We start from the raw sequence: 10,021 nt of genomic DNA on the forward strand, positions 1-10,021 counted from the left end.
CTTTTTTTTCACCCAGATAAAAACCATCAACGGACCAAGCTGGAGAAATTCAAATGATTGTCAATGAAAATAATCAATAACCAATCCATAATAAGAATTGAGGAGAGTTTTATTTCAGCCAAACTGAGCCTATAGCCCATGTGACAGCTTCTCAGATAACTCTGAGGAATTGCTCCAGAGAAGCAGGGTTTTCAGCACAGTTTTTATTTCTTGTCAGAACAAAGAACATCAGACATGTCAGGGGTACATTCCTTTAAGGTTTAAAAAAAAACATAAAAATAAAAGTAAGTGACCTGGCACCTGGGGAAAAATTCTTATAACAGTTTTACTGAGATATAATTCACATGGCAAGCCATTCGTTTAAAGTATATAATGCAATGGCTTCTTTCAGTATATTCAGAGATAGTGCACGTATCACCACAATCTATCTATTTATTTATTTATTTATATTTAAGTACAGTTGATTTACAATGCTGTGCCAATCTCTGTAATATAGCAAAGTGATTCAGTTATACACAGAGACGTTCTTTTTATGTATATATTCTTTTCCATTACGGTTTATCCCAGGAAATTGGATATAGTTCCCTAATCTTTATGTTTAACATGGACATTCATTATGTCTGGTCAATGCATCCTTTTCTTTAATAATTAAAGCATATGTTCAAAGTATATGTGATAGCCCACAAACATAGTTAGAAAAGATATATTCTGAAAAGATAACAATTTAATTGATTTCAGAATAAACAGACAGCCTCAGAGGTGCTGACCTCAAGTCAATTGAATCAATAGCTTAAAATTTTTCCCACAAAGAAACACGCCATACCTATAGAGCTCTACCATTGCGTAACACCTAATATTCAAGGAATAATTAATTCTAGTCTTATTACTGAGCAAGGCTTGCTGCCTGGTGTAGTAGACAATATTTTTACCTTTGAGAAAAGAAAGAGCTTTATTTCATGGTCCATCAGGGAGGAAACAGGAGGCAGGGCTCAAATCTGCCTCCCTAATCTGAGGTTTGGTTAAAGTTACATGAGTTAGGGAAGGCAAGTTGGTGTATGGAAATGCTGGTGGGGCAGATTTTGACTGGAGGAATTTAAACTTGGTCATTTATGGTAAGATATGGAATGTTGGATTTCAGCCCTACATCTTCCTGGACAACAGACCCCTTTTTTCTGAAAGAGTTCCAGCAGTCAGGTTCCAGTCATGTTTCAGTTTTCTTGCTTGTGTAGGGAGGAAATGTGGGTTCCAAGAGTTAATTGAGGAGGGTTTTCCTTCTCTGTGTATGCCCAGGTGACATGCCTAGCAGGTTTGGCTTTGCTGCATCTGCAAGACAACTAGATGTCCTGTAATGGACACAATAGGATCAGCTTGAGCTGGTCCCATGGTTATAGTTTTATACAAAATTCTTCCAGAAAATAGAAGAGGGAGTTATCACTACCCATTTTAAAAGATTAATGAGACTTTAATAGATAAATAGATTTTTTAAATGCTTAACTAATTATTAGCAAACTTTATTCAGCAATGTGTGATAATTTCAGGTTGAGTTTATCCCAGGAATACTAGAAACTGCTTATTGTATTAATGAAAGATCAGGTGCAATTTACCAACCGTCTTCCTGAGAACACTGTATAGTGTGCTATGCATAGTATATTTCACTTAAATATATATTTGTTTGAAGGCATCAGAGAGCCAAAAGGGCAGTGCAGAATCACAGGGCCAAGTTCTGGGGAAAGATTGAAATAGAGTACTAACTACTGAGAAGACTGATAAGAGGCTTAACTGGGCTTATTATAGCTTTGTAAAAACAAGGAGACAGAAATTGGAATCCAGAAACCATCAAAGCTGAGGATGGGGGGATATGGAGTAAATTCTTGCCTTTTTGGGTGGATGCTTACAAGGCTGCATCCTACAAAACAGGATAAACTGGAAAAGGCTGGACCACATATTGACTTTAGCCTAGCTTTAAATTCTCCTAGACACTGAAATTGAAGAAAGATTATTACAAATGTCTTGTGTTCCACTTCTCTAGCAGAAGCAAGTAGAAATGCTCTCTGCAAAATATATTATTGTCCTCAGATTGTAATTACTTCTTCACATTTTCAAAAGCAATGACTAACTAAGAAAAATAAGGCAAAAATGTACTTCTTGTTTCCATGTCCAGCGTGTAAGAAGTGGAAGTCAACCTTCCACCTAACAGAAACTTTTTTAAAAAAGCAGGCATACTGGGCTTCCCTGGTGGCACAGTGATTAAGAATCCGCCTGCCAATGCAGGGGACTCAGGTTTGATCCCTGGTCCGGGAAGATCCCACATGCCGTGGAGCAACTAAGCCCGTGAGCCACAACAAGAGAACGCACTGCAATGAGAAGCCCACGCACAGCAAGGAAGAGCAGACCCTGAGCACCACAACCAGAGAAAAGCCCATGCCTGCAAAGAAGACCCAACACAGCCAAAAATAAAATAAACAAATAAAATTTTTAAAAAATGCTGGCATACTGAAAAATCATCGACTTTTATTTTTTATAAATTTGTTTATTCATTTATTTTTGGCTGCATTTGGGTCTTTGATGCTGCGCATGGGCTTTCTCTACTTGTGGCGACCGGGGGCTACTCTTCATTGTGGTGCGTGGGCTTCCATGGGTGAAACTCTCCATGATTGTTTCATTTTGATGGATTATTTATTAAACCTTCCTGATGACTTGCAAGAATCTGCCTTGACCAGTGCTGATCTTTCCTGGTTTACTGATGGCTGTGACTTTAAATATGAAAACAGTAAATTATGTGCCGTGTATGCAGTATCAATCCTATTGAAGTCATTGACACTTGCTTTTGACCACTTCTGCCCAACAAACTGAATTCTATGCCCTCACTCCACGATGTATTCTACCTAAAGGTAAAACAGAAAACAACAATACTGATAGTTGATATACTTATGGGGATAGTTCACAACTTTGAAATGTTATGGGAACAATGAGGTTTCCTTACTTCCAGTGGAGAAAAAATTTAAAATGGCCCTGTGTGGAACTTCCTTGGTGGCAGAGTGGCTAAGACTCCATGCTCCCAATACAGGGGGCCCAGGTTCCAGCCCTAGGTCCCACATGCCACAACTAAGAGTTCACATGCCACAACTAAGGAGCCCATGTACTGCAACTAAGGAGGCGGCGAGCCGCAACTAAGGAGACCGCCTGCCGCAACTAAGACCCAGCACAACCAAATAAGTAAATAAATAAAAAAAAAAATATTGGGGCTTCCCTGGTGGCGCAGTGGTTGAGAGTCTGCCTGCTAGTGCGGGGGACACGGGTTCAAGCCCTGGTCTGGGAGGATCCCACATGCCGCGGAGCAGCTGGGCCCGTGAGCCACAACTACTGAGCCTGCGTGTCTGCAGCCTGTGCTCCGCAACAAGAGAGGCCGCAATAGTGAGAGGCCTGCGCACCGTGATGAAGAGTGGCCCCCGCTTGCCGCAGCTGGAGAAAGCCCTCGCGCAGAAACGAAGACCCAACACAGCCAAAAAATAAATAAAAATAAATTAATAAAAAAAAAAAAAAAAAAAAAATTAAAAAAAAAAAAAATATTAAAAAAAAAAAAAGAAAGGAAAATGTCCCTGTGTCCAAAATTTGTTGGATGCCATGCTCCTGCCAACAGCTCTGCCTATCATTATAGTTCCTGGACATTCTAAGTCCAACTGGTAGCCAAAGGAAACCACCTCACTGAATTTCTGCAAAAAGCACAGCTCTTATGAAGTCCATAGACCAGACTTCTGTCATTGTTCAAAATATTATTCCCTTTGGTGCAGATCTAAGGGAAAATAACCAGGGAAATGTAGCAGTTGCCCACTGAAATAAAAACTGAATTGGAAATTTTAAAGCTGGTGGTACCATGAAGGAAAGAAATTCTTATTGGGACCAAATAATAAGCCAGTCCCACCAGAAAACCTAAAATTTCCATTATTAACTGCTATATATGAGTTAACCCATTGGTCTAACATTCATGCATCAATATTAGTAAGGAAACATAGGCAAGTCTACAAAAAGCGCTTATCTTGCTTGTTCCACTTGTCCTAACTTTAACCCTGGGAAACCTATTTGCCCCATACCAGGATATTTTAATTTACCCAATGGACCATCTCAGGTCTGGCAAATGGATTTCATACAGTTGCCCCCATCTTGTGGATGGAAATGTTTTTCATGTTTTCACGTTGAACTGAAGCATTTCTAGGTGATTGCCTTTTCTGCGGCTAAAGTCCTTTTAGAAAAGATTGTTCCCACTTGGGAAATCCCCCAGACCACCACAGTGATTGTGGAACCCCCTTTACTGGTCAGTTATGTTGAGAAGCCTGTGCTGTCTTGCCAGTTCTGCAGCATAGACCAGTTTTCAGGACTGGTCAAAAGTACAAATGGAAAGGGCTTCCCTGGTGGTGCAGTGGTTGAGAATCTGCCTGCCAATGCAGGGGACACGGGTTCGAGCCCTGGTCTGGGAAGATCCCACATGCCGCAGAGCAACCAGGCCCGTGAGCCACAACTACTGAGCCTGCGCGTCTGGAGCTTGTGCTCCGCAACAAGAGAGGCCGTGACAGTTAGAGGCCTGCGTGCCGCGATGAAGAGTGGCCCCGCTCACTGCAAATAGAGAAAGCCCTCGCACAGAAACGAAGACCCAATACAGCCAAAAATAAATTAGTTTTTTAAAAATTATAAAAAAAAAATACAAATGGAACTATAAAGATTCAGTTTGCTAAATTAGTTGAAACTTTCCAAATACCCTGACCAAAGGTAGTGTCATTAGTTCCCCTAAATCTTAGATCTATTCCCTTTGGAATTCACAAGCCTTCACATTTTGAAATAATTACAGGACAACCAGTGCCATTGGTCCCTGCTTCCTTTGACCCTCAACTCATAAAGCGGGTATACTTCACTTTTGCAAAGCTCTGATTAAATCCACCAAGAATAATAATGGTTTGGTAGAACAATCTTTCCAAAGCATGCTCCTAGGAGATGAAGACAGCAAACATTATATTTTACAGCCTAGAGACTTTGTCTATTGGTAAAGACATCTCCAAAAAGAGTCCTTCCAAACTCATTGAAAAGGCCCTTATCACATGTTATGGACTAATTACCATGGCATGGAACTTGAAGAAATAGACTTCTGGATTCATGTGTCCCATCTAAAGAAAGCCTCAAAATCTGCACCCTGATTAGTGATGTAAAGCTGAGAATTTCTAGGGTATATATAACAGACATCTGATGGAGACTGCTTTCCCATGATCTCCACATCAGGTCTGTATAATCTTTTCTGCTTTGTAGACTGCTGCCATAGTACTTACAACAATTCTAAAGATTTCTTAGCCCAAAAGAGCTACTTTAAAAATGTAAAGGGGGGGTGGGGTGGGATAAATTGGGAGATTGGGATTGACATATATACACTACTGTGTATAAAGTAGATAACTAATGAGAACCTAATGTATAGCACAGGGAAATCTGCTCAGTGCTCTGTGGTGATCTAAATGGGAAGGAAATCCAAAAAAGAGGGGATGTATGTATACATATAGATGATTCACTTTGCTGTACAGTAGAAACTGACACAGCATTGTAAAGCAACTCTACTCCAATTTAAAAAAGAAATGTAAACTTAAACTCCGTGATTGGGAATCTGGAATTGATTCTCGATTTCAATGAAATTAAAAACTATCATTATAAAATTTTTTAATTTTCCCATTAAAAAACTCAAAACTGTAATCTCTGATAAGAAATACTTCCTCAATCTACCTGAGGTACAATTAGAGGAGTGGAAAGTTTTTTAAAGAAAAAAAAATTTCTCACTCCCCCAGATTTAGTACATTCATACAGTTCTTGCATGGGTGAGACTGGGTCTGTTCTTTGAGGAGTACTTGGAGAGTGCATTTTTTTATAAATTCTTTGTTTCTTTGCAAGTTATGGAGGAAATATCACAAGACCTTTTAAAAATTAATTAAAAATAAAGACTGGTCATTCCAGCAATGCTTGCCTTTACTGACATAATGATTATCCATTAGTGTCCCCTGATTAACATTTTTTGATGCAATTATAAGACTCTTTTTTTTTTTTTTTTTAATGTGGACCATTTTTAGTCTTTATTGAATTTGTTACAATATTGCTTCTGTTTTATGTTTTGGTTTTTTGGCCACAAGGCATGTGGGATCTTAGCTCCCCAATCAGGGATCAAACCCGCACCCCCTGCATTGGAAGGTGAAGTCTTAACCCCTGGACCGCCAGGGAAGTCCCCTGATGCAATTATAAATTGGATTGTTGGACTTCCCTGGTGGCACTGTGGTTAAGAATCCTCCTGCCAATGCAGGGGACACGGGTTCGAGTCCTGGTCCAGGAAGATCAAACATGCTACGGAGCAACTAAGCCCGTGCGCCACAACTACTGAGCCTGCACTCTAGAGCCCGCGAGCCACAACTACTGAGCCCGTGCAACACAACTACTGAGCCTGCATGCCTAGAGCCCGTGCTCTGCAACAACAGAAGCCAATGCAATGAGAAGCTGGCGCACTGCAATGGAGAGGAGCCCTCGCTTGCTGCAACTAAAGAAAGCCCGTGGGCAGCAATGAAAACCCAGCACAATCCAAAATTAATTTTTTTAAAAAAAGCAAAAGGTAAGGAATTATATTACTGTCCAACATCTAAAATTTTGCTGCATATTAAGACCAATTATAGGCTAATAGTTGTTACTCAGAAGTGCAGCTTCAAGAAATAGAAAGGTGGAGTTTTTTTGGTTTTGTTTTTCCTGATCAGTTGTATCTGTGTGTACCAACCTATAAAAATTAAAAATTATAAGGTATGAAAGTTGAGTCCTTTGCATTATTTGCAAGGTGGGTCAGATCAGAGATACAGCTTTTCCCTTCCACTGCCTTGTTACTAAATCCCATGTTTCATTGAGTCAGCAGGGCCACCATGAATGTGCACATCCTGATAGCAGCCAAAATTCAGGAAAGGTGACTGTATACAATAATTTCAGTTCTTGCTTTTGGGGATGGATATATGTGGAAAATCATTAATAAATAGCTGCTCACACATGAGAGTCATCACATAGTTCTCAAAACTTGAGGCTTTTTTTCTTGCTTCCTGGAATTTCATTCCTTAGCATGAGAAACACATTCACTTACGACTTTTGTTTTTGTTTTTTCTTTTGTTTGGCTGTGCCATGCCCTTACAGGATCTTAGTTCTCTGACCAGGGATTGAACTCCTACCCTTGGTAGTGAAAGTGCTGAGTCCTAACTACTGGACCACCAGAAAATTCCCCATTTATGACTTCTGAATGAAAGCTTTAAAAAAAAAAAAAAAAAGGATTATCTCAGGGTTGCTATCTCAAGGCTTTTGTGTCTCATTATCTCCCTTTTTAGATCTCAGTGAACTCTTAACCTCTGATCCTTTGCTTCTCAGCGTCACACTACTTCTCAGCCTCTCATTTTCAGCTAATGAAAGTGTGATTAAAAACCTTCAGTCCAGATTGTTGTTGAATTCCTAAGTAAGGATTCCAATGGCAGCCTACAAACCTCCCCAGAGCTCTAATTAAACAGTGAACAAATGTATCCAGAGATGAGTGCACTGGATCACTCACAAACAGACATTATGGTATATGAACCCACTAAGAAAAAACATTTGAATAGGAGACAACTATGTGAAAGTACAAGTTGCACCATGTATTTGCCTTGGTCAGCACGCAAACATCAGTTAAGGACCAAGATAATCTTCAGATCTGTGTTCCCTCAGTAACTTCCTTGCAGCTCTAGCCCTACTTCTTTCAGACTGGATTAGAGCTGTCCACGTCACCAGGATAAAACAGACTACGCAGTTTGACTGGATGGTAACTTTGGCAATCATCCTTAGAAGCAGTTTCCAGGCCACCATTAGCACCCCTGCACCTGACACTTAAGGGTATCATGTGAGGAGCTGATAATGGGGAGATGGCTCTGTAAAATAGCTATGTCCTTTACCCTGTTTGCTCCCTGCCTGGTCACATGGAAAGGGAACATAGTTTTCCAGAAGGGCAACATAATGGTTGCTGATTTAAACTAAAGACAAAAGGCATTAAGGCAGTTTTTTAAATTATCTTTGCCATCTCTCTGCCAGAAACCAAATGCTAACCAAGTTGCTATCATGAATGGTTGGTCTCAACTTCTCATGCAAATATTCCTCAGTGGTGACATGGGGTATATAATGGCACTGTGAAGATGTTAAGATAAAATGAGATTAACTCTCAAGACTGCTACTAATGTCCTGCATCTTGATGTATGTGTGGATTATAAGAAGTGTACACATTTGTCAAAAAACATGGAGCTGTTAGGACTTGTAAAATAAAGGACCTGTGGCAAAAAAATATAAAATTAAATTAAAATAAAATTAAATAAATAAAATAAAATAGGACTACAAAGCACTCTGGGGCTTCCCTGGTGGCGCAGTTGTTAAGAATCCACCTGCCAATGCAGGGGACACGGGTAGAAGCCCTGGTCTGGGAAGATCCCACATGCCATGGAGCAACTAAGCCCGTGCGCCACAACTACTGAGCCTGCACACCTAGAGCTGGTGCTCTGTAACAAAAACGAGTAAGTTAATTAAAAAAAAAACTTTCTATAAATTGGCAAATTGGACAATAATCTTAAATGCGGAAAAGTTTTTTTTTTTTATACATTTATTCTTGTACACGTTGGGTCTTCGTTGCTATGTGCAAGCTTTCTCTAGTTGCAGCAAATGGGGCTACTCTTGGTTGCGGTGAGCAGTGTCCTCATTGCAGTGGCTTCTCTTGTTGCGGAGCACGGGCTCTAGACACACAGGCTTTAGTAGTTGTGGCACGTGGTATCAGTAGTTGTGGCTTGCAGGCTCTAGAGCGCAGGCTCAATAGTTGTGGCGCACGGGCTTAGTTGCTCCATGGCATGTGGGATCTTCCTGGACCAGTGATTGAACCCATGTCTCCTGCATTGGTGGGCAGATTCTTAACCACTGCACCACCAGGGAAGTCCCTCTTACTAATTTTTAAAATGCATCTGAGACCTGAAGGAGACAAATGCAATCCACATCGGGCAGACCACAAGCAAGACTGGCCTAGGTGAGAGGAAGGGCATTGGGAAAGTTTTTTCACTGGAAGGAAAAGTTACCTTTAGTTATTTCAGCTTCCCTGAATCCCATTATTCATCTGTAATTTATTATTTACTAATTTTTAATATGAAAAACCTTACATCAGCTCAACTCGGTGCTCTGTGGTGACCTAGATGGATGGGATGGCGGGGGGTGGGAGGGAGGTTCAAGAGGGAGGGGATATATGTATACCTATAGCTGATTCACTTTGTTGTACAGCAGAAAGTAACAACATGGTAAAGCAATTATACCCCAACTAAAAACAAACAGACTTGTATAACTGAACTTCTATGTTCCCATCACCCAACTTCAACAATTATCTATATCTTGCTAATCCAACTTCACTTACCGTTTTCTGTAAAAAGAAATCCCAGATTTTAGTTTTTTGTGTGTCAGCATGTTCCTAAACTGGATAAGGTCAAATTATTTTTTTTACATTAACCTCAAGAAAATGGTTCAAATGTGAAGCACTGGTCATCAGGAAAATACCAATTAAAACAATTAAGTTATCAATACACACCCACCTGAATATCTAAAATTTAAACACTAAGCCAAAATATGATGAGGGCATGGAACAAACAGATCCCTCATACAACTGTGGAAGAAGTGTAAAACAAGAATAAATGCTTTAGAAAACTGGTATTATCAAGTGGAAAGATGGAGGTCATGCAATCCACTTCTAGTTTAGAATGTATCCAAGAGATATGAACTTATCTTTCATAAAAGCTGGCACATTCTATCCTGGACCAAACTCTACTTGTGCTCCTCTGAGCATTTTCCAACTAGGCCTCAACTTTTGGACGTCTATTGTTTGTCTCTGTATTGTCCAATTTTAACAAGAATCCTAAGTCAGTTTAGCCGAATCCAGTCCTCAGTATCTGGTCACTCTCAATGACAACAGGGTTGTCAGTCC

This window comes from Balaenoptera physalus, assembly GCF_965194825.1.
Source record: "Balaenoptera physalus genome assembly, chromosome: Y".
Lineage (NCBI taxonomy): Eukaryota > Metazoa > Chordata > Mammalia > Artiodactyla > Balaenopteridae > Balaenoptera > Balaenoptera physalus.